Here is a 24,217-nt window from a genome sequence, read left to right as displayed (position 1 = left end):
GGAATATCTAAAAGTAAACCATATAACCATATGACTAAGAGTGTCATCCTATCAATAAGCAAAACACTTTTGGGGAAATTTTGCTGAGGATTTTTTTGAGAAATTTCTTCTGGCATTCACCTAAAACGCTGACTCCTTGAACTTCAGAATAATATAATGAGACGAAATAGTTCCAATCTGCTACATATCCAAAAGGCTTCACCTCAAGAGAAAAAACAAAGTTAATCTTTGGGGAAGAGAACATTTTTGCTCAAAGACATGAGTTGACAGGCTGATGGAGGGATGCCTAGGAAGATAGGCCTAGTGCTTCACCCCCGTGCTTTCAGGGGAGGTACAAATGAAGAAAAACTTGAGTTCTTGTCCATGAAGAAGGGCCAAAAGCTTTTCTTCTGCTACATGGGTATGCTGTGGGTATAAAAGTTTGTGCGGCGCATTGATATACTGATTAAAATAATTATATCAGTGTTAGAGCAAAGAAATATTCAAAGCCAATAGGGCATCTAAAGAAACTTGGATCCTGCTGCTGATTTCCTCTACAATTCCAGCCACGTCTTTTGGCTTCTTTTATTGATGGAACTTTATGATCTTTCTTGTTTATTTAGAACATACATTCAAAATTTAAGGCCAAGTAAGTTTCTCTGATGATTTTTACTGTATCAGCTGCAAAGGGTCTTTGATCTCAAGTGCATATTCTGGAAAGTAGGACCACTAATTTGAGAACTTATAGATGATGGGTTTTGATTAATGTTAAGACAGTCCAGAAGATCAATGTAATGAAACTGAGGTCAAGCTGTGTTTAAGCTCTTAATCAGGATTTTTAATGAGAATGAGAAAATTTATAGGGAACAGGTTATTTTAGCATTTCAAACATAGGGAAGTTGAAAAAAAAAAAGTGACTTAGTCAAGGGAAATCATGAATGAAATCCAGAGTTTTCAAGCCTTAAGGGCAAGTTTTATTTTCACTGACTACCCTGCCGTTTTCTAAGACAGTTACTACCCTATTTCCTCCTTAGACACAGAACAGCTCTACAGGACTATGAACTTCAGGCCAAAAAGAGTAGTCAGCTGCATGTTTTGTTGCTGGCCTGAGTGGAAATCTTGGCTTTTTGCATGTAGCCTGGAAGCGAAAAGGACTCCACTTTGAAAATTGCATTTTGACGTTCTTGAAGATGGATTGTTTCTCCAAGGATGCTATCTTGCCATGACACATTCATGAAATAGCTCAAAGTTTTACTACACAGCTGATTTTCCAAAGAGCAATAAAAAATCCCACTATTGTACAAGTCACCTCAATTTACTCCTTTTTCTCAGCCTTGCACCTCGTTAAATTTTGATTTGTGCCCAGAAGCAGTCACAAGACATGAAACTGCTCCAGTGAGTTTTAAAGAATACTAACTAGTCCTTCAAAATTGACTTTACTTTCTACACACATTAGATTCAGGGCTGTGGATTCTGGGTTTGGTACAATACAACAATGATACTCTCAAGAGAGACATGATTTTATGGGTCATTCCTTATCTTCATTTCATTAGAAGCTCTGCCTTCAGCAGACACATTTCCAGATCAAGACAAATTTTAGACAAAAGCTTTTTCTTTTCAATTTTTTTTTGTTTTCTTTGGAAGGGGATTTTGTTGGAAATAATCTAATTATTTAAGAGTTTTTCAGCATTAAACTTTCTTTGCTAACGATACCTTAATTCAAGGTTGCATGATGAGGTCAGAGCATCATCTCCACTCTACTCAGCCCTGGCAAGGCCTCACCTGGAGTAGTGTGTCCAGTTCTGGGCTCTTGAGTAGATGAGAGACATGGAGCTCCCGCAACAAGTCCAGCAAAGGGCTACTGGAATGATTAAGGATCTGAAGCACCTCCCCAGTGAGGAAAAGCTGAGGGAGCTGGGCCTGTTCAGCCAGGAGAAGAGAAGGCTCAGGAGGCGATTGAATAAATGTGTATAGGTATCTGAAGGGAGGGTGGCAAGAGAATGGGGCCAGATTCTTCTGAATGGGGCCAGTTGATGGGACAAAAGGCAGTGGGCATAAACCAAAACACAGGAAGTCCCACATGAGCACGAGGAAGAAATTCTTTACTGTGAGGGTGACTGAGCATAATAGATAGCCCAGGGGGGTTGTGGAGTTGCCTTTCCTGGAGATATTTAAGAGCCGTCTGGACATAATCCTGAGCAATGTGCTCTAGGTGACCCTGCTTGAGCAGGGAGTTTGGACTAGATGACCTTCAGTGGTCCCTTTCAGCCTCTACCATTCTGTGATTCTGTGATTCTGTCAATGCCTTAGAGAGCTGATTGTTACTTGATGGCAAAAACATTCCTCAGGTTGGTGGGAGAACCACTTATAAATCCACTCAAATTATTTTGTGCTTTCAGTATGATGAAATACTTTCAGTAGAAGAGATTAAAGGTAGATCTAATATTTTCTCAGATTGAGGAACACAGTTTAGCAAGACCTAGACCTAGCTTGGAGGCTTTTCTATGGACCTCTTCATGTATAGGGGCTACTCCTAAGAGTCCATAAAAAGCAATCACATTGTTAATAAACTTAAACCCTTTATGTCAGGGATTGCAACTCCAATGCAAAATGTATTTGGGTCTATAACTAAAGAAAAGCTTACACACTGCAAAAGTATGAAACCTTCTTAGTACTCCAGTCACCATGGCAACTAGGGAAGTCTCAGCACTTTATTCTTAGTTCTGTTTTCTTTCCATTAAAACACTTTCACATTTTTGTTTCACCCGATTTCACAGCAAATAATTAGTTTTTTTTTTTTTGTTGGTGGGGGACTGGACCAGAAAGCCATTTCCTGCCTAATTATAAAAGTACAAATTGTGAAGCAAACATCCTGCCTCCTCAAAATGAAATAAAGTATTTCATTCCAGTCAGGAAAAGCTCACCTAAAAACATTTCACTAACCTGCTGACTGGGCATCACAGAATCAGACAGATCAGTTAAGCCCGTCCTATCCAGAAATCAAAGCTATTGCAGGCCTTTGTTATAATACAGGTAGGCCTGATACCCAGCTGCTAGTAGGAAAAAAAAAATTGAAGTCCCCAAGGACGAAGTATTGGTGTGACATAGATCAGTTTTAGTCATGGAAAAGAACAGAGTGGTATAGACAGTACAGCCACAAGGAGAAAACATTCAGATTAGCAGCATATCTCCAAAGAATGAACAATACTGTCACTTTTGCATGTGACAACAGATGTTTGGCTTTCATAAAATTATGAGTTTTCCAATGAAAAGGTGCCTTTCTTAGCTGGGGTAAATGAATACATTACCAGAGTATCAGTGACTCCTTCCTTTTTCTGCAAGACTTTTAAATGTGTTTTAATTTGTGAATTTATATATGAAGCCTTCAGGAAGAAAAAGTTGAAAAAATAGGTGGGATAGTTTTAATTCAAAAAGTAAACTGACTACAGCACCTCAATCTGGGGAAATAGAATTGAAAAGGGGTACAACAGAAGTTTAAAAGACCATAAATTGTACTGAGAAGCTGATTAAGACAAATATTGCTTCCTCCTTACATCAAGAAGAATGTAAAAAGAGACATCACATCTGTGAGATAATCAAATATTTTTAAAACCAAGTGAAACACAGGATTCTTTTCATATGAAGAATAATAGAGTGGCCGCTCTTCTTAGCATAGAGTATCAAGGAATAAAATATAATATGGTTCTAAAAAAAAGAATTGGCAATATTCATGGAAGAAATAGTGTTTGGTGGCTGTTAGACAGGATGGATATGACCTGTATGTGTGGAATTCTCCATGCTCTTGATTGTTGAAGGCCACAAAAAGAGTCATGCTGTGCAAACACTGTACTACACACAGAGAGCGACAATACATCTGCTCAAACCACTGGCAGAGGAGATAAAGATCTAAAGATAAAGGGAATCTTGACTAAGAAATCAGGAGTTTTCATATGGCATAATTAGTGCTGCAGTTCAAATGATGGTGTCTGTGTAGGAAGTTGAAGTGTCTATCACTGGTAATTAATGGCAAAACTGCTGCAAGAAAAGTTAAAGGAGACCTAACCATTTGACTACAAAATGCATTAAAAAGGTAATTTTTTTAATTCTTTCAGGAAGAAATACGCCATTTACAGAAACTGGTGACAATTTATTTTTTTTCAGGTACCTTTCCTCTGTTATGGTGGCATCTGCAAAGCTCAGCTGTGGTCAGACAAAGGAAATACCACAAGGGACACCATTCCTGCATTACCCCTGCCTCTGCCAGAAAAGAGAAATATCAGAAATCAGTGAGAAAGATAAATCTTGTTCCCATTAAATGTTTTTGATCAGTCTTGTGGACATATTGCACCAGTTTCTGCTCTTGAACTTCCTGGTATGAACCAAGTTATTTAGGGATGAAGTTTCCAGGAAGACAGCTGCTCCAAAATTGGTCTCAGGTGATGCAAGCCATCTTCTGCAATCTCACACTGAGGGACCTGACCCATCCAAACCTGTGAGCTGCTCGTAACTCCATAAAGAACCAAGTCAGGCTCCAGAGGACGAATCTTTCATATAACTCTCAATCCAGAGACATACCAGGTTCTCAGAATGTCTTTCTGCTACATTCACTCTGAACTGGGTCATGACCATGAGACAGTTTACAGGTCATCCTGCATCCCAAGCAGATAAAGATTGGTGTAAAATGTAAATCACTGTAACTGTAAACAGTGATAGCACTTGGATCTGCCTTCCACATCCCCCCCACCCCCCCTTTTAAATTTTAATTTTTTCATCTGCTTTTAATTAAATGCTCAAATCCTTCTGGTAGTTTTAGAACATTCCCCCTCCTTTCCAAGCACACACAAATTAAAGAATGCTTCCCCTGTACTTAATTCATTAAAAAACAGGAATACAAACTAGAAGTTTTGGATTGCCTTTTTTTTTTCCCAAGCTGAGACATTCCTTATTTTATTATTTTCCCACATTTTTTAACTACTGCATAAAGCACTACCATCTGCAGATGCATTTGAAAAACACAGGTCATACATTCTGGCTAGGAGTCCAGCTTGTAAAATGTTCCCTGACCTCTTAGACAGAGCTGTACAGTATAGTTATTTATATAATTTTTTTTTTTTTTCACTTCTCTCTTAGGAAAAAAAAAAAAAGAAAAAATCAGTACAAAATGTATTTTGCCAACTATGCTACACAAGTAGATCCATCATTTCCTTCATAGAGGTCAGCTGATGATTTTCCTTCAAAATCAGCAGTATTCGGATTTACACCTCTGTGGATCCATCCTAAAGGAGCACTCCGACAAGCATGTGGAATTCATTTATGTGGGTACGAGTGTTTTGTTTGGCAACTTTCTTTTGAAAATGTACGTGTTGGACTACCTTCAGAGCTTTCCAGAAGTGCTCAAAATGGGTCAGGGTGGAAGAGGTGTAGTGTCCTTTATGACCTTCCCTTGCTCCTGGCTAGTCTGGGTACAAAGCCAATTTTACAGTATGATCCTAAAGACTGTGTTTGCCAAGAACCGCTCAACCTGTGTACACACCCCTGGGTAGCAGAAGTGAGGGGAACTACTCACAGTCATTCACAGGTGGGAGACAGCCATGCTTCTTCAGGTCTCCACCAGTATTTTGTGGGGTGGAGAGGGCTAAGGTGTGAAACTAGGATTTGGGATGGCCCAGTTATGACAGCCTTTTTGATGGCCTATTACCCCCACAACCAGGGTTGTGTATACCTTGTGCCAGCTAGGCTCTATCTGGTCCCGGATTCAAACTTCTTATGCTACTGGTGGAGCTCAAGAGCTGCCAGCTGGCCACTAGTACTCCTGATATTTCCAAATTTCATTACTTCTGTCTAGAAACTCCATAATAGCCAGAGTTTAATGGGACAGTTATCCCAGGGTGTACACAGTGTATTACTACAGTGATTATCATTGCAAGTTCAGGAAATAAGCAATAGATTTTAGCATGTGGTCCTACCTATACATTGAGCCTTACACAGTAACCAAGCAGTCATAGTGCCCCTTAACATTCAGCTGAAGAGCAGAGCCACAATATTGCCCCTATTTTAAAGAGCAAGCTGAGGCACAGCAGTGGAATTTATCTGGCCTAATGTAGGCATCATCCTAAAGTAGATGGCAAAAATAAGTCAGATGAGCCATATTTTAAAAATGTGATTTGTCTCCATCCACCATAGAAGCAGACAAGTGCAACTAGAGAAGCTGCAGACGCCTGCATTGCAGACATGTAAAGTTGGGTGAGACAAATCCCACCCAAAGTGTGTTGGCAGAATCACATGATGTGTCTGAGAAGAAACTAGGAAGAGGTATGCAGATAACCCACAAGTTAGCATTATTGCTAATAGCCTGTCTTCCCCACTGCGCACGCAGAGAATAAAATATGTAGGCAGAACACACTTTTGGAAAGTCCAGAAGGGAAAACTTTCCATACAAAGGAGGTGAGTAGTGCCAAAATATAATTTCAAGAACAAGTCAGTTTCAGCTGCTCAGTGGTCCTCACTGAACTGGCCTGCAAGGTGGCCTGACCTAGACTCATGGTCAATTTTATGTGGAGATCACCTAAGTACTAGAAACACACCTGTCAATCTGTGCCATGGAAGAAGCCTTCCGATAGCAATGATTTCTGACTGCAACTGACCTGAAACAGAACTGATGGCTTATTTTCCTTTTTTCTCTCTTCTTGAGAAAAATGCTGAAAAGCAGAGGTTCTCTTCTTGTATAAATTCTGGTGAAAATTGACCAGGGAGTGACACAGAGACCTAACAACTGCAAAAGTTAATATTAGACTTGATATACAGTTGTTGGGATTTGATTTTGCTGCTTTGTTTTGTTTTGGTTTTCTTCATTGTTTTTAAAGTGTCGATATCTTATATACTTGATAATAGACACACTATGAGAGATCTTTAATTGTAATTTCTATAACAAAAAGGTGGGTGCCTGTACCATGCTTAAATTCTCTGATAATTATGTGGATTTTCATGGCTGCAGTAAATGAAAACTTTAATTCATCCTTCACTCTCCTATTTCAAAAATGAATCCAACCTGCAGTGGTCAAATTTGTCTCGGAGAATTCTTGCAGAAAATTGCAATAAATATATCTGGATATTAGCTGTCAGGGGATGTGCTGGATTTTTCATTTTCATCAGAAGGAATTGCAGGCGGTTAGGTATTTTGCTCTATTAAACTTATCTGGTACATCTTCTATTCTAAAAATGTGCACAAAACACCAGGATGAAAAATAAAACAACATTTCCACCCACTCAGTTGGGAGAAAGATAAGGCGGTTTTGCAGTTTTGGTTCTCTGCTAAATGATTAAGGTTCATTTGTCGGTTCTTTTCAGAGCTGTATGCATCAGAGGTTGAGCCCGGTTTCTGAATGGCTTTTGGGTCCTCACTGATCATATTGTCTAATAAGGTGTGAATTTAGATTAGATTAGATTTAGATTAAATTTAGATTTCAATTACATTATTATTTAAATTTAGATTAAATTGGGATTTAGAATATATATATGGGATAAATTCTTCCCTGTAAGGGTGTTGAAGCACTGGCACAGCTTGCCCCGAGAAGCTGTGGTTGCCCCATCTGTGAAAGTGTTCAAGGCCGGGCTGGACAGGGCTTGGAGCAACTTGGTCTAGTGGAAGGTGTCCCTGCTCATGGCAGGGGGGTTAGAACAAGGTGATCTTTAAGGTCCTTTTCAGCCCAAACCATTCTATGAAGAAGTGGCTGTCTTTGCCTCTCAGTTGGGTGCTGGGAAAGGGAGAGGAAAGGTATAATTTGCAAAAATTATAGGTAGACACCTACCTCCTTTTCCTGGGAAGCCATCAAGAAATGCATTAGGAAAATGCCCATACAAGTACCCAAGAAGGGGTCCAGGGTAATAGTGAGTGCTTAACCCCCTCTGCTGCTACTTAATGTTTTCTAGGTGCCCTTCTTTACCTGAGAGGTTTTTACAACTACAGTTCGCATATCACCTCATCTTGCTGAAGCTTGGCTTCTGACTGCAAAGGCATGCATGATTTCCCAGGTCTAGATGAGAGCAAGGATGGAGGACCAGGACAGTATCTAAGAGAACAGGAATTTCAGCACAAATATTCTGATTCCTAGACTCCTCTCTCTCACCTGCTTCTGCAGTCTGCATGCAAAATTTGTTGAATAATTAAATAATCATCTGAAGAATATAAACATGCATAAGAGATAGTTAATCTGTGTTATTTCATCTGGCTTTTCTTGTTGTTTTGTTTTTGTTTTTGTTTTTGTTTTTTTTTTGGCCTGTTCCCAGGAAAATTATTTGGAAGTGATTATGCCCAAATATGTATAATTTATGACATGTTTGTTATTATTCAAATACTGTATTAATCCTGCATAGTGAAGAGTGGAGCTGATAGCTAGTTTCTAATTTAATAAAAATAATGCAGTCATTAAAATCTCATACAGCAGGTTCAGTGTCTGCATGTCTCCAAAACTTAACACTCGATAACCAATTAAGGAAGAAGGCAAGGAGGGCACAGAGCCACAGACTTTAACAGATAGTCTCAGTCATGGTAGTTCCACCCCCTTTCCCTCCTCCCTACGCCATTTTTTTAATATAGTGTTGCCATTTGGGATCTGTAATTGAATCATCTCTCCTTCTCCTTTTCCACAACAAAAAAGGATAATGCAAAAAATCCTTCTCTATTTCTGTTAATAGGAGTTTAAGTGCCTCTCTCTCAGATTTTGTCTGGTTTAGTGCTCATATCAAAAAGCAAAAAATGCAATATGTGGAAGATCATAGAATCTTATTAATCAATTTACAGATTTTAGCCCTGGACACAGAGCCATGACAATAAGCGCTAGAAATGGTGCATTGTAATTCCTCTGTTTTCCTCTACAGATATTTTAGTTTATGAAATAATAGTGATGACTTCAATGAAACCACAGGTAACTTCCCCAGCCAAGATCAGAGCCCAGTGTGCTGGGTGCTTTACAAACCAAATGTTAGAGGCAACCCTTTTTCCAAAGAGCAGAATTATTTGGCTGGACAATACCCAATGGAAGAATCAGAACGAAGGTCGTATCTACTTGCAGGAATGCAGACAGATCTGGGATCCCAAAAGTTCTTGGCCAGAAGTCAGCCCTGAAGCAAATACAGAATAGCTGTTTATGGTAGCAATATCACATATTTATACCTCTTCTACATATATGGCAAAGGTAACAGGTCCCACACAGACACAGCCTTTTTTAGAGCAGAGATCAGACCCAATACCCATCTTGGGCTTTGCATCAATGGACATCAAGACTTTTTTACCTAAAGGAAGGGAAACTTCTAGCACTTGTACCTATTTGTTCCTGTTTTACAATGTTATACATTTGGGAAACCACCACTTCAAGGTAGAAGTAATGTTTGCCTTTTGGCTTAGGGAGAAGAAGGTAGCTTGCAAAAGGGGTACCTAAATGGAGGCAGCTACATGGAGATGCCTTCATGCAACTCACTTAGGAGCACGAGTTCGCAGTATCATCTGTGGAAAGCTGAATTAACAGGGTTTAGAGGGTGATTCAACAGACACAATGGCGTGGGTGAAATTCACTTTCCTAAACTTAGAAATCTAGTATCAGAAACACTTCAGGATATGTGAGACTTCCTGTCTCAGTGAATTAATGTATTTATGTTCTCTTTTGTTTAAGCCAAGAGATACACAAGTTGTGGGTTGCAGGGAGTGGAAAAGAAAAACAAATACAGAATAAGAAGAAAAATGAGAACTCGTGGAAACAAAAATATGCCCACACTGAACAGTTAACCTGTGGGATTCAATGGGAAAATGTAGTTTAATGTTAAATTATACTATAGGTTGCTACTATGGCATGATGCAGAAGATGACTGAGTTGACAAGAGGACAGATAGCTGGAGCTAAAATAGTAAATTAAAACCAAACTGGCTTTGAAGGCCAAGTAAATCTCCATTCCTCAAGACATTTCAGCTTTTCTCTGTCAAAAGAGTGGGAATAGGCAGGTGCTTTTCTCCAAAACAGGCTATTCACTAAACTGCAGGATGCTGTTAAATGGAAGGATTTGTAGCATTGTCTTCTGAAGTAGCTGACATCAGCCATTTCAAAAGAGGATAATAAAGCAGAGGACTATTTCTCTGTCTCTGTGTTATCTATTACCATTCTTAAACTACCTATCTTGGAGATGTACCTGAACTTCATAATTAATAAACAAAACTAAATTCTCAGACCACAGCTAATTGGAGTGAAATACTCATGTTGCTGATATTCTGGGATGCAGCTGAGATGATTATTCCCCCAGCACTATTTTCTTACCAGGCTAGCTGAAGCACGTGCTTAACAAACCAACCCATCACACAGACGTTTTCCTCAAGCAATCATCCTTTTCCCCTCTAAAGATGAGCTGAAGTGTGTAATTACTCATCAGCTTCCCTGCCTCAGAGCAAACTTGGAGACTGTTGCACTAAATGATAGCCTCAAATTACTGGCTGAGAAGATTATAATTAGAATCATGGTGCCAAAAGAAATGAGGAACAGATTGTGTGTTCAGAAGAGCATTTTGTAGGTACAGGTACGAATTAAGACCTTTTTGATGTCTGAGGAAACAGTGAGTCAGTCTGTTGACTCTTGTGGAAGGCTCAGTTTCAATTTTATCACTGTGGGTTTGCATCACTGTCAGAGCTGCTCTGTTCTCTGGAAAGTGCATGTTCCTAGTGACCTAGTGTAGCACACCACAGGGAGCTGAATGAAAAGGTGGAGGTGTTAAATGAAGTATCTTTCCCTTATTCCAGCCCTTCTTGGCACCTCTGCTTCCTAGCAAGTGTATACAGTGGTGCGTCTTGGTCACTCCTATGCAACAGTCATTCCCCTAAGTCCTGTTAACTGGAGTTTGCACTTCGGAAGACAATTTGGGACCAGGTGTGTAAGGCCGAAACAGACCAAATTGCTTAACGCAGAAAGAACGCTCCTTAGAAAAGGGTGCTGAGGTCAGGAAACTGTTGGAGGCATCTGGAGACCACTTATTCTAAAGTTCTAATGACTGGCTTGGACCTGCAGGGTGACCTAGAGCTAAGGGAAGAGTTTCATGCTCCACCAGACCTCCAGAAAACCTCACTCATTCTTCATCAAAGCTGTTCCCCTGCTGAGGTGGTGGAAGAAAGCCATCCAAATAAAAAGAGTACTGGGGTCTCTCATGGCAATCCGATTCCCATTTTTCTACTCTTTGTTCTGGAAGGCTCCTGTGGATAAGCACAGATAAGCTCTTCCACTGCCTCAATTGCAGACAAGCTAAAAATCTTAGTGAATGAGAGAACAGCAGGACCAATAGCAAAATAGGGCTTTACTTAATCCTATTCCCAAAGAATGTTACTAGATTTACAATATGGACTGGAGAGATGGAGCTTCTAATGCTACCTTATGATTCAGAAAACTCAGTGATTTCCAGGTGATTAAATCAGCTTCCACTAAGGGCCTCAGGTAGCTCATTCTCTAGCAAGGCACTGTAATAGTTTGTATCAAAGAGATAATGTAGCAGCATGGAATGCTCAAAGAAGTGCCGCACCTAAAGAAACATTAATAAGGTAAATTTTGTAGTTACCTAGTCAGGCTTGCAGCTAAGTCAAAGCACTTTCATTCTCTTAACAAATTTATGAAGTTGGTGTAAGTTTAACACTCAACTTTTTTTTTCCAAATCTTCCTCCAGTTACTGCCTGGGCAAGAATTAAAGAAACTGCATTTCTCCATGCTTTCCATAGTCTTCAGTAATTTTTATTTCCAATCAGAAAATAAAAAGATATCCATGAATGACAACAGTGAGAGGAAGAGATATGTGTTCGAGTATTGGTTAAAGATTTGTCAGTGCATCTACTCTGATTTGCAGCAAGGATTTTTTGCCTATATGTAGGCAACTCCCAAGCTTCTCAGAAGACTCCGCACATTACCAAAGATTTCATAATATTTTAAATGTCATGAAAAGATGGACACGCACATTAAAAATTAATAAAAGCAAAAACTTGTTGACATCGCCACAGAAATGTTGTCTTATTAGGAGTAATAGATTAGATGCCAGTCTAGGGGAAGAGTCTTGACTGTCTATGGTAGGATGCTGTTCTTGGCAGTTCTTCTGTAGGTTGCTAGTATTGTCTCCAAGTCAATGCGTAAGCTTTTGTTTATTGGAATTCAAATGTTTCTTGTTGTACAGAGCCTGCTATCTTGGCATGGCATGCCAAGGTACCAGATATGTCTGTTGGTGCGGGTGCAATCCTTTCTCCTGTTTTGGGTCTGGATAAAATGATGGTAATTTTCTCTATAGGAGCCTTCATAGAGCTGTGCTTTGCATTGGTAGCTGGAAAGGTTCTGATAACACATCAGTGTTTTGGCTTCTGCTCTGAGCAGCACTCCACAGCATCAAGGCTGCCTCTCTGACATTCACCCCTCACCAGCAGGCTGGGGGTGGGCAAGATCTTGTGAGGGGCCATAATCAGTGCAGCTGTCTGCAACTGGCCAAAGGGGTATTCTATGCTATATGATGTCTGATTATCAATAAAAGCTAAGGGAAAGGAAGAGGAAGTTGGGTCATTTGTTATTTACAGTATTTGTCTTCTGGAGCAACTTTTACATGTACAGAAACCCTGCTTCCTGGGAAGGGGCCAGACATTACCTGCTGATGGGAAGTAGAGAATAAAATCATTTGTTTTTCTTTGCTCCTGCATGCCATCTTTGCTTTTGCTTTATTAAACTGCCTTCATCGCTGCCCATGAGGTCTTTTTTCCATCTTATTTACCCCTGTCTGTCTTGCTGAGGAGGGCAGTGATAGAGCAGTTTGGTGGCCACCTGGCATCCAGCCAAATTCAACCTACCACACTTGTCAAAGTCTCAGACGTAAGCAAAACGTTGAACTGCTTTGTTTCCCTGCACAGAATCAAATATTTGCTGACTGAATCCAGGCTGTCTCCTCATTGCTTGGTGATGCAGCCATCGGAACTGGAGGTCAGAAAAGGTGCTTGTTTAGTGCTGTAATAACTCTGCCATTAATAAGCTAATGCCCTTAATATTTTTCAGATTTCTCTACTATTTTTCTTGTCATCTGATACATGTTGCTCATATTGTCCTGATTCCTAAAGTCATTTTTACCCTCTAAGCTAATGTCCACATATCTAAATTCAAGTGGCAATGCATGAAGGCTTTTAGGCTGACATATCATTGAGATCATCGACTATTCTCCAAGGGAATAACAATCCAATGTGAGCTGACCTTCTACTCCTGTATTCACATTATACTCCTGGCTGGTTCAGCCATCCACAGAAAGCTGTCAGCCATAGCCATTCTCTTGCTGTGTTAGTTGCCAAATGCTTGACCTACCAGCTAGGAGCTCCTTTGCCAAGCTCCAGTTGTGATGAGTTCCCCAGCACTGATCCAAGCTGAAAATAGGTGCAGTTGGACCCATAGGCCTCTTTCTTTGTATTTATTCAGTGGGGAAAGAAAGGAAGAGAGGAAGAAACACAGCTGAGTTTTACGCAGACGTTGTAACAAGTCACAGGAGAACCTCAAAAGGACTGGAAGGAGAGTTTGACTCAGATGGAAAAAAAACAAGAATCCAGATTCTTATCCAGAAGCCTTGGATCTATCTGCATGGAAAGTCTAGGTCAGGTTTTCAGGCTCTTCCTTGAAATTTTTTGTGCATTTTTAGTCCTGCTTGAAAACTATCCATCTCTGCATACTTCTGTTTCTCTACAAAATTCATAAACAAGGAAAGCAATGAGTATCTAAAATGCCTGAATGTTCATTCAAATTATGGATGTCTTTTGAGTTTTCATCTTATTTTTTAGCTAATTAACCTTTAATTGTTTCTAAGTTTGGTCACAGTGAGTTTTGAAGGCTGAAAATATCAAGAATAGTAACCATTCCAGAAACTTCATACTATTATTGAAAAAGTGAAAGACTTTAATTAATTGACTAGATGGGCAGAGAAAAAAAGAGCAAATGTTGCTACTTAGACTTTATTGTGGAACAAAAATACGTGATCACTACAGAAAGGAGCAAAGATTGCATTTATGTACCATCAAAATTTATTTTCCCTTAGAAATGATGATGGCAATTAAATGGCATCAGCAATTATTTTAGAAGAATAAATTCAATGCTGAAGGAGGAAAAAGGGAATCATAGAGAGAAGAAGGAAAAGGAGGAACAGATCAAACAGTAAGGTATCTGAAAGGATTTGGGTGAGATTTTCTACTTGCTGCTCCAGCTGTTTAGAAGGAATAGTAGAAGTTATGCACATACCACAGAAATAAAGCACTGGTCATCTCAGGTGGTCATTCAGTCACCAAATGGACAATGGATGCAATTTCTCTCATACTGAAGTTTAGTAGTTCTGGCAAATTGAGCTAAAATTGCCTTTGCTATCGAGTAAGAAGATCTGCTTGCTAGAATACCACAGGATAAAGCCCTGTAGGGAAGAAGACCCCCCCCCAAAAAAAATGGTTAATATTCAAGAATCACCTCCTCCAATAAAGGATGTCCATCCAGAGGGATCTTGACAGTCTTGAAAGGTGGGCCCATGAGAACCTTATGAAGTTCAACAAGGTCAAGTGCAAGGGTGCACCCAGGTCAGGGCAATCCCAAGCACAAACACAGGCTGGGGGAGGCTGGATTGAGAGCAGCCCTGAGGAGAAGGACTTGGAGGTGTTGGTTGTTGAGAAGCTCACCATGACCCGGCAGTGTGCACTTGCAACCCAGAAACCAACCGTGTCCTGGGCTGCATCACCAGCAGCGTGACCAGCAGGTAGAGGGAGGAGATTCTTTCCCTCTAACCTGCTCTCATGAGACCCACCCTGAAGTCCTGTGTCCAGGTCTGGGGTCCTAAACATAAGAAGTACATGAACCTGTTGAATCAATTTTTTTTTACTATTGAAATAAAAGATTCCCATTCATGACAGAAAATAGTCATATGCAAGATTTACCTGGCAATATTTAGTTTTTATCAAAGTTAAACTTTCTTTTCTCACTGTTTTGTCCTGAAGAAAAAACAGTAATAACTCTTTCAATTCACACATGCTTTAACAAAGTATTTTAATTAAATTAAAAAAAAAAAAAAAAAAAGAAAAGAAAAGAAAGGAAAAGCCCCTGAACAATTATTCAGATAGAAGCAGGAAAAGCTAAAAAAAATAAACAATGGTTTTGATTCAAATGGCAGTAGTAACAAAAACAAATGTCCATAAGATTATGCTTGTTTTCTTGGATATATTTCGATGGTATGAAGTCAAACTGTCATTAACTGCCAGTTGGCTGCCAAAGTTATTTTCAGGAGTTCAAGTTTTCTCAGTGGCTCTACTGTAACTTTAAAGTGTGAAGAATTTGCCCAAAGAACCTCATCAGAGGAAGGAGTGGGATGGATCTTAAATTGCTGCACTTCTAAGGTCTTTAAGAGGAAAATTATGTATGAGGAGGTGGTGGAATGTGCTGAAAAATTAGTCCAGGGAGAGTGTGTTGATGACATCCAGGATTGGGATTAACAATGGGGCTCTGTTGTCATTTGGAAACACTGTACTTCAAAAAGCAGTGAAACTAATGAAGTTTACAGTGGCTCTTTCCTGCACATATCCTCTGATGTTCATAAAGGGTAAAGTTATTCTTCCTTATGTTAGGGGAGTTACTAATGAGATTTTCTCCTCTGTGGGACTTTTTCTGCAAAATCTCCAGGGGATCTGTATCTTTGAGACTTCACCTATCAAGTTCAGTTAACACTAACATGCTTTTAAAAAAGGTTGCTGAGGGGAAGAATGTAGAGGCAAGAGGAAGACACATGTAAAGAGTAAAGAGACACAAACAGAGAATGTGTATTTTGAGACTGCATCTATCATATTCAGTTGACACTAACTTTTGTTTTTGAAAAAGGTTGCTGAGGGGAAGGATGTAGAAGCAAGATGAAGACACATGCAAACAGTAAATAGACACAATCAGAGTGTCAATCGGAATCAATTGGGTGTATTTTCTTAGGAAGCCAGAGAAAGTTAAAATACTGTGTAACAGGTACTGTGTTTTGTGTGAACAAGCAGATAAGTAGATGAATAGAGTACAGAGTACCCTGTACAGAGACACTACTGCAAGAAGTGAAGAAAACAGGTAAGTATTATCTGTCTTAAACTAGAATTGCCTTGTGTACTGGATAGGACTGGGCCATCTGATTTGCTCCCCACTGTGCCATCACAAGGAACATGTGTCACTTGCATAGTACTAGCAGTATTTTTGAGGCTTTGGTTCCCTCCAATAGCTCCATGAATAAAGGGACATTGCAGTGAGATGTCTGAGGCAAGGTACTGAGTAAATCTGGCATTTCTCTGTTTGTAACAGTAGGGACCTGATTCTCCCCTGAAACATGTGGTTACAAGTGTAATGACTGCAGCTTGTTCCTATTTTAGGGAAGTTGGCCTGTCTTTTCTGTTTTAGCTCCTGAAATTCTACTTTGCCACAAAGCACCTGGCAGATGCTAGCTGAGTGGCCAGGCCCAGGGGGTCATCAGTGGCATGAAATCCACCAGCATGAAAGCCGGTAACTAGCAGTGTATCCCAGGTGCCAATACAAGGTCTTGTTTAAGATCTTCATGAATTATTTGGGTGATGGAGAAGCGTACCCTGAGTAAGTCTGCTGGTGATACAAAACTCCTGGAAACCAGTGGGTGGAAGAAGATAACATTTTTGGAGCAAAGGGCACGAGCTGTATGACCAAGACTTGCATGCAGGATAAAAGATCTCTTCTCTACTTGTCAGCATGGGCACCGTGCCTTCCAGAAACAGTCCATGCAACGTTGGTACTAAGGTACTTTGGCATGTAGCATAACCACTGAGATTTCATATTCAGCATGTAATACTAAGAATGGAATAACCTGATGTCAATTGACCATATTCAGAGAGACTCCTGTATGCTACATTACAAACACTACAACTTCCACATATGGGCTGAGTGTACTTCAGAATACAGAAAGCCCAGAAGACGCCTTCATACTTGTTAAACCGACAAACCTGGTACAAGGTCCTTTCTGGTTTTGGACTACAGTTTTATTCCACAACACCGAGAAAGATGAGAGTTGACAGGGCAGGATAGAGTTGTGGCATAGCCTTCAACTTCATTTTTGTCCCCAGTAAAATCTTTCATAAAATAAATATGTTGTATCTCAGAAACACCTCCCTCTTAGGCTGCAACTTCCTCAAATGGTAATTAGAATGATGGGGGTTCATGCTAGTTCCCAGTGCTGGTTAATAATCATACAAGTGGTGTGAGGATGGGAATACAGGGAGGGTTCCATGACTTGATGGAAGAACACTTTACCCTGTTGCTAATAATTTCATCAAGTTAGTATAAGGAGAATGGTGTCACAGGGAACATTATAAACTAATGGCGGAGAAAGGTTTTATAGTCAGCATCAGAGATAAACTTGCAGCTTTCTCAGAGTAGGATAATATAGAAACCTATCAAATGAAGATCTAACCTACTCTTACTAAGCCTGAAACCCTCAGCATTGAAAAGCCAGCCTCTGCTAAGGATTCTCTTCACTGAATAACAGACATAGCAGGCTGCTATTTTTGTGCTCATAACCCACATTTTAAGAGCCTGATACATTCACATATGCCAGCAGGAAGGTTGCTGGGTTGGTCTGCCAGTCCTATTTAGGGGTGCAAAATCCCCTTCGCTGATGAGACAATCATAAGAAAAACAATTTCAAATGCTTCAAAAGATTTTTTTTGTTTTCCATAGACAATCTAAAATGGAAAAAGCCTCACTAAGAGATTGGATCAGACACCTCACTCAGCAAAGGAAAAACAAGATGACATCCAAACCTCTTAAGTCTTTTCACACATGGAAGGCCAGGGAGCCAAAATTCTCCTTCATCATTTCCACATTCAGCTTTCCACACACTGAGCATTACAGAACAGCAACTTTTACATAACAAATATCCCTTCACAAAAAAAAAAAAAGAAAAAAAAAGAAAAAAAGAAAATCGCATACATCTGTCTGTATTTTCAAGGATTCCTGTTGGTTTCTTTTTTCACTTCATACAAAAACATGCTTTCTATGAATATGGGAAGCAGCATTGCCTCCTGTTATCCAGTTACCTGGCCTTACCCCACATTTGTGCAGATCAGTGGTGAAGTTCTCACTACCTATTCAGTGAAAAAAATTCCACTCTTTTCAGTTATTTAATTTATATTGGCCAGCAAGTTTCAGAGTTCTGGATATCCCAGTATTATCCCAGATAATTTCATGCTTTAGCCATTCAAAGCCTATTCATTCTTCCACTTCCAATTAACATTTTTGCTCCGTTCTTCATTTTAAAGAACATTTTCATTTTAGAGAAAGTTGGGTGGGATAAGGAGAGGATGCAGTCGTACATTCATTTGTAATTGTATTATAAAACAATTTTCTGCGGGATTCCTACTTTTTCTGTGTGTCCTATGACAGCTTAATCAGAACTACCATCATGTGTCATTAGCAATAGGCGATGGAGCAAGTAGAGAAGACTTTCCCCACAAGCGTCTTATGTCATGGAAGTTGCATCTTGACAAAATCTGCAGGAATCCAACATGAATTTTTAGAAACTTGACAGTCGTGATTCTTCACAAAATGAAAAATCCTCATATACCAACAGCAGAAAATAAGGAAAATTTGGATCAGTGTGGACAGAATATTCAACTGTAAGCCTAAGGTTTACTTATGGGATGGATAATGTCCCATTCCCCATTATATGGATAGGACATAGCATTTAAACACATCTCTCTATAAACATACACATGCACATTTATTACCATTGGAACACCTGCAAAAATCAGCAACCAATTTCCAAGTTAATGGCTTTTTAAAGGTAAAACCATATTTGTAATATTGGCAGGGCTTTGTAACACAACTTAAATAGATATTTAAATCTAAGAAACTTCTGGAAAAGCTGGCAGTGCTAGTAAACTGGGATTTCTTGTACTTTCTGGTGGTTTGGGTTGGTTTGGGATTTTTCTTTTCAGCACAGAATTCAATCACCTTTTCATGTTCTTTCCATGGATGTAAAACTCCGCTCCTTTCTAAACCTGGAGACTGGTATGTTTTGAAAAGTTCAGGGCTCCCGCTCAGATTCACAACAGCACATTTGGAAAACATGACAATACATTTTGATTCCGAGAAATCATCCTGATAAGCAGAAACCATGGATTTGGCAGAGCAACATGATATTTAAAGCACAAATCAGTTAGAGAATGTCAGAAAGTTTCTGCTGCTTCCTCCATATAACATTGCACTGTGGTGTTGTCTATCCAATTTTTGCAATTTTGCTAACTACTATGAGTCTTGGCTGTGATTAGCTAAGCAGGAAAACTCAGTGCCTGAAATAGAAATAGAAGCTGTCTGCCATTTCTGGATTTGCTGTGCTACCTCAAAATTATCTCTCTGCAGAAATTTCTCTGCAGTAAATCAAAGCAACTTAATTGGAATTCTAATGACTGAAATCATTGGCTTAAATACCAGAGGAAATTCGGGGTGTTTTTTCAAGAAGTGGGAAACCTGACTGCAAAAGCTACAACACAGAAAATGTGTTGCAGAAAATATCTTCAAGAACATTTCTGAGAAAGATAGCAAAAGGCAGCCTTTGTATGCAGGGTTCAGGTTTTTATTAAGAAATCAATTTTGATTAATTTGATTAAGTGCAGATGTCTTCCGGGTTATCTGTGCTCTGATTACAGTCAGCTCATATTCAGACAATGCCACAAGCAGAGCCTGGAGTGATTAAATTCATTTGACAGTGGGCTTTGAGGCCCCACGGTGTTGGAGATGCAGCAGGGTATTTGGAATGTTCCATTGAGTCTGCAGACACACCACTGGGGCTGCAAGGTGGAGGTGAGGTGAAACATCCTGGGGTAGCAAGTGGCACTAGACACTGATATTTCAGCAAATGAATGCTGACTTTAATCACCATACAATCATAGAATGATTTGGGTTGGAAGGGTTGGATCTCTTAAAAGACCATCTAGTTCCAACCCCTCTCCCGGGAGCAGGAACACCTTCTACTAGACCAGGTTGCTCCAAGCCCCATCCAACCTGGCCTTGAACACTGCCAGGGATGGGGCAGCCACAGCTTCTCTGGGCAACCTGTGCCAGGCCTCACCACCCTCACAGGGAAGAACTTCATCCTAATATCTCATCTAAATCTCCCCTCTGTCAATATAAATCCATTCGCCCTTGTCCTGTACCTACAGGCCCTTGTAAAGAGACCCCTTTCCAGATTCATTGCAGGCCCCCTTTAGATAGTGGAAGCTGCTGTAAGGTCTCCCCAGAGCCTTCTCTTCTCCATGTTTAAGAAGGCCAGCTCTCTCAGCCTGTCTCCATCGCAGAGATGCTCCAGCCTTCTGAGCATTTTCATAGCATTCTATCTATCCTGATCATCCTGTCCTATCCTGACCATCTTATTGGCATTATTTTTGTTCGAATGAGTTTTGCCATTCTTCACTTATACTGAGCAGCAGCCCTATGTCTATTAGCATATTATGCCAAAAATTAGCTGTAATGGGTAATGGATTTCATGGGAACAATATTTCTGTTAAGTGAAACCTCAATGTCAGCTAAGCTGACTGTAGTCTCTAACTACTACTAATAAGCACTTTTCACCATCTGAATTCATTAGATGGTGAACAGGGATTAAGGACATGAAAGAAGTTGCAGCTGAAAAATCTAAAAGCTGTGGCTTCCTATTTTCTTTTTGTTTGAGCTGTCACATTTTTGTCACTGTTTTCTGCATGAGCCTTAGTGGTACGGCTTTCTAAAAATGTGAACACACAAAAAGCAACAGGCCTAAGTGAGTGCAATCATGTGAGAGGGAAGGCAGTCTGAACCCGCAATTAAGGACAGTGCCCAGCTTTGATCTATCTCCTTCTGGAAGCCCCTGATTGACAGGTCAAAAGACTTTCTTGTAGATTGTGGTTGCTTTTCAGAAAATACCCTGATCTTCATGAAAGGAATTACATCACAGAACAAGACATTTTGCTTGCAAGGGGAAGAGTGCAAGAGTGAAAATGTTCAAAATTATCCTAAAAAGGAGAAAAAATACATCTATTGCTAACATGGCATGTTTATGCCTGATTATTTCTATCTCAGCTTTCAAGCGCCTAAATCCTGTTGGTCACAATCAGCACAGAAAGGCAGCCATTGCTCTCAACAGGAGCAGAAGAGGAAAAACTTCTTGAATATTTTGAAATATTATCTTTATGCCCGTCAATCACTTTTGTTTCTCCAATCCATCCAGAGTGTCATTATAAAGCAAAAGCGAGGATGATCCCTGAAGCCCTGAAATACCTTGAAGATCCTGGCCCTTTTTGAACACGAGGCTCTTAGAAGGATCTGTCCAAGAAAATCTAAGTAACAGCACTCTTTTTCTCATCCTATGAATGTATTCCTACAAAATGCAACACTGCGTTTGTAGTGAGCATTTAGTTTTTCAGTCTCGCCTTTTATAATGAAATCTAAACCCCTGTCTTCTAGACTCAAAGTGTCTGAACAAGAAAGTCAGGCTGTTTTCAATTCAATGAAATGAACAGAACCAGGTGAACACCTGGGCTCCTGACTCTCCATTTATTTAGGAGTCTAAATGACTTCTTGGATCTTAACTTAGATGTAATTGTTGTAGAGAATTACTTGGCAATATGATTTTCCTGAAACTCAAAATCTAGGAGCCAAAATAAAGGGAAATAGCAACAATAAAAGCAATAAAACACCTGCCCATTTTTATTGCATTTTTTAGAGATACATTTCTTATTTCCCCAAACTGATGGATGACACTCTTTTAAGGACCTAAGAAAATGAGTCCCTGTTATAGAGTGGGACATTTGTATGCTATAGTGCTATTACTATTAAAAATAATCACTTTCAAAGCACAAGCAGTGGAAATGACTGCATGACATTTAAAAAACTCCAAAGTAAACAGATTTTGAACTTGGATCTACTGACCTTCTCATTTTAAATTACACAGAGCTGTACTTCAGCCTTTCAATCACAACAGTGAAACCAAGAACTGGGCTCCACAACAGAAGGGAAACTGAAGAAGGTAGCTTTCATCTGGGACCTGTACTCTGAGCAAATACAAGTGTTGCAAAAGCTCAATACTCTGATGCAACAGATCATAGACATTTCACTGCCCTAAGTCCTAGGAAGTTCTAGGCATTTTCTGCATCATACTATTACTGCAGACTAAATTGATAGGCCTCTTGCAGCTCCTATTAAATCCTTAAAATAAATTTCTAGAGAAAGAAAAAATTATATCAAAGGGCAATGACAGGAGAGTTAAGGAGAAATAAAAATTTGGAATTCAACCAGAAAAATTGAAATAACCACCTATTCTTTGAAAAAAATGCTGGTCAACCACTAAAAAACATAAATAAGCAAGGAGAGAAAGGACCATTTTGCATGTCACTAGAAAAGCAGCCATGTTGGAGGGCTGTGTTGTACATGTGGTTTTACACCCTGAATTTAAGAATGTGCTGAACAAGCCCTGTTCTCTGGAAGGTGGTGTGATTTGCACCCCCCAGGTCTCAGGAAGAATACATCCTGGTATTGGCAGAGCAGCAGAATGAAGTAAGGTCCCTGGTATGAGAGCCCCACCTGTTGGACTGCCCATCAATAAGAGTGCCAAAGCTTTACCAGAAGGGTGACTAATCCATGCTGGAAACACCAGAGAACTTTCCAGGCCTTGTTTTGTTGTTGCAGAGTGACAGTTGTTGGTATTGTATATTTTTGTTCATTGGGACCAAGCTTCTTGGAGTCCTTAATAAAAACATGCATGTCATCACATCAGCTTAAAATTGTCTCTGGCTTCTTTCCATAGATTTAGAGTAAATCAACCACCTACCTCTTTTGTGTCATCTCTTCTATAACACCACGGAGTGCTGTGTGAGGCCAGACAACAGGGAGGTATGCAGGACGAGTATTTGTTCCAGTATTTAAATGGTGGTTACAGGGAGGACAGAGACTCCCTTTTTTACAAGGAGTCACAAGCAAAAGACAAGGGGTGATGGGCACAAGTTACTCCTGGAGACATTTTTACTGGACATGATAGGAATTTTTTTCACAATGGGAACAACCAGCCACTGGAATAATCTCCCCAGGGAAGTGGTGACTCCCCAGTGTTGGACTCTTTTAAGATTTGGCTGGATAGGGTGCTGAGCTTTGAAACGTTGGACCAGGTTATTCTTGGGTTCTCTTCCAGCCTGGCGTTCTGTGACTCTATTACTCTATGACAAGCCAAAAATCGTTACAGAGGAGTACTCTTGTGAGGATCCCAGCAGGAAATGTGCCATGAAGGTTACGACTACAAGCTGAAGAGCAACCTTGAACAACAACAAAAGGATATTGTGTCACAGTCAACGTGTGAGACTTGGGAAATCTGTCTTCCAACAGGTCCTTGTTACTAGCAAACAGAATAGCTTGTTGGTGTGGGCAGTACAACGGAGCTGTTGAGGGATGATGGAGGACATCATCTTCTGTGGCTTACTGGCTTCACTCTGACTCCTTAATATCACTGAGGCTGATGTGTACAGCCATGCCTACTGAGACTGTGGCCATACCACACTCAGAGCTCCTCTGCACTGGTGAATGGGTGGATCAGCCCTACCAGCTTAGCAGAGCGAAAAGAGAGTGGGGGTTTACTGACTATTTAAACCAGTGTTTTTGGACACACAAGCAATATTATGATTTTGAATTCTCTTCTCTCCAGGACCATAAGGAAGATACACACGCTTAATTTTGCAGGACATTCATGGATCCTGGGGTGCTTGTCTTATCTTCCTGTTCTGTTCAGCTTGTTCTCCTGAGCACTGACATTGTGCAGTCTAAGGTTTATGAGGTACTGAGGCTTAAAAGAGAACATACAAGTTCAACTTACAAGTGTAAGGCCTTTGCTAAACTATTCAGAGAGATGAGCTGATGCCCAAAGGCTTAAATTCAGGAAGGGGATTTGAAGATCCAAAGGAATTTGGGCCTGTGAGGAGCTGATATTCCCCTACCCCACCTGGTAGCTTTAGTGAAATAATATTCCTCTGCTGTCTAAGTATTCACTATTTGTTTATCATCTTCTTTGAAGAGATTTAAAGTATCTAGGAGAATCCTCCAGGAACTCTGGAAAGTGTATTCTTGAAGTGACTTTGAGCTGGGTGATGCAATGAAAGCGTAGGCAATGTCTGAAACATCAGTTTAGGTCCCAGAGGGCCTTTTTCCCATTTTTGT

Source organism: Pezoporus occidentalis, unplaced genomic scaffold, assembly GCF_034315485.1.
Source record: "Pezoporus occidentalis ecotype Australia unplaced genomic scaffold, CSIRO_AGI_Poc_V1 ctg82, whole genome shotgun sequence".
Classification (NCBI taxonomy): domain Eukaryota; kingdom Metazoa; phylum Chordata; class Aves; order Psittaciformes; family Psittacidae; genus Pezoporus; species Pezoporus occidentalis.
The sequence above is the reverse complement of the archived record's forward strand: the minus strand, read 5'-3'. Positions refer to the sequence as shown.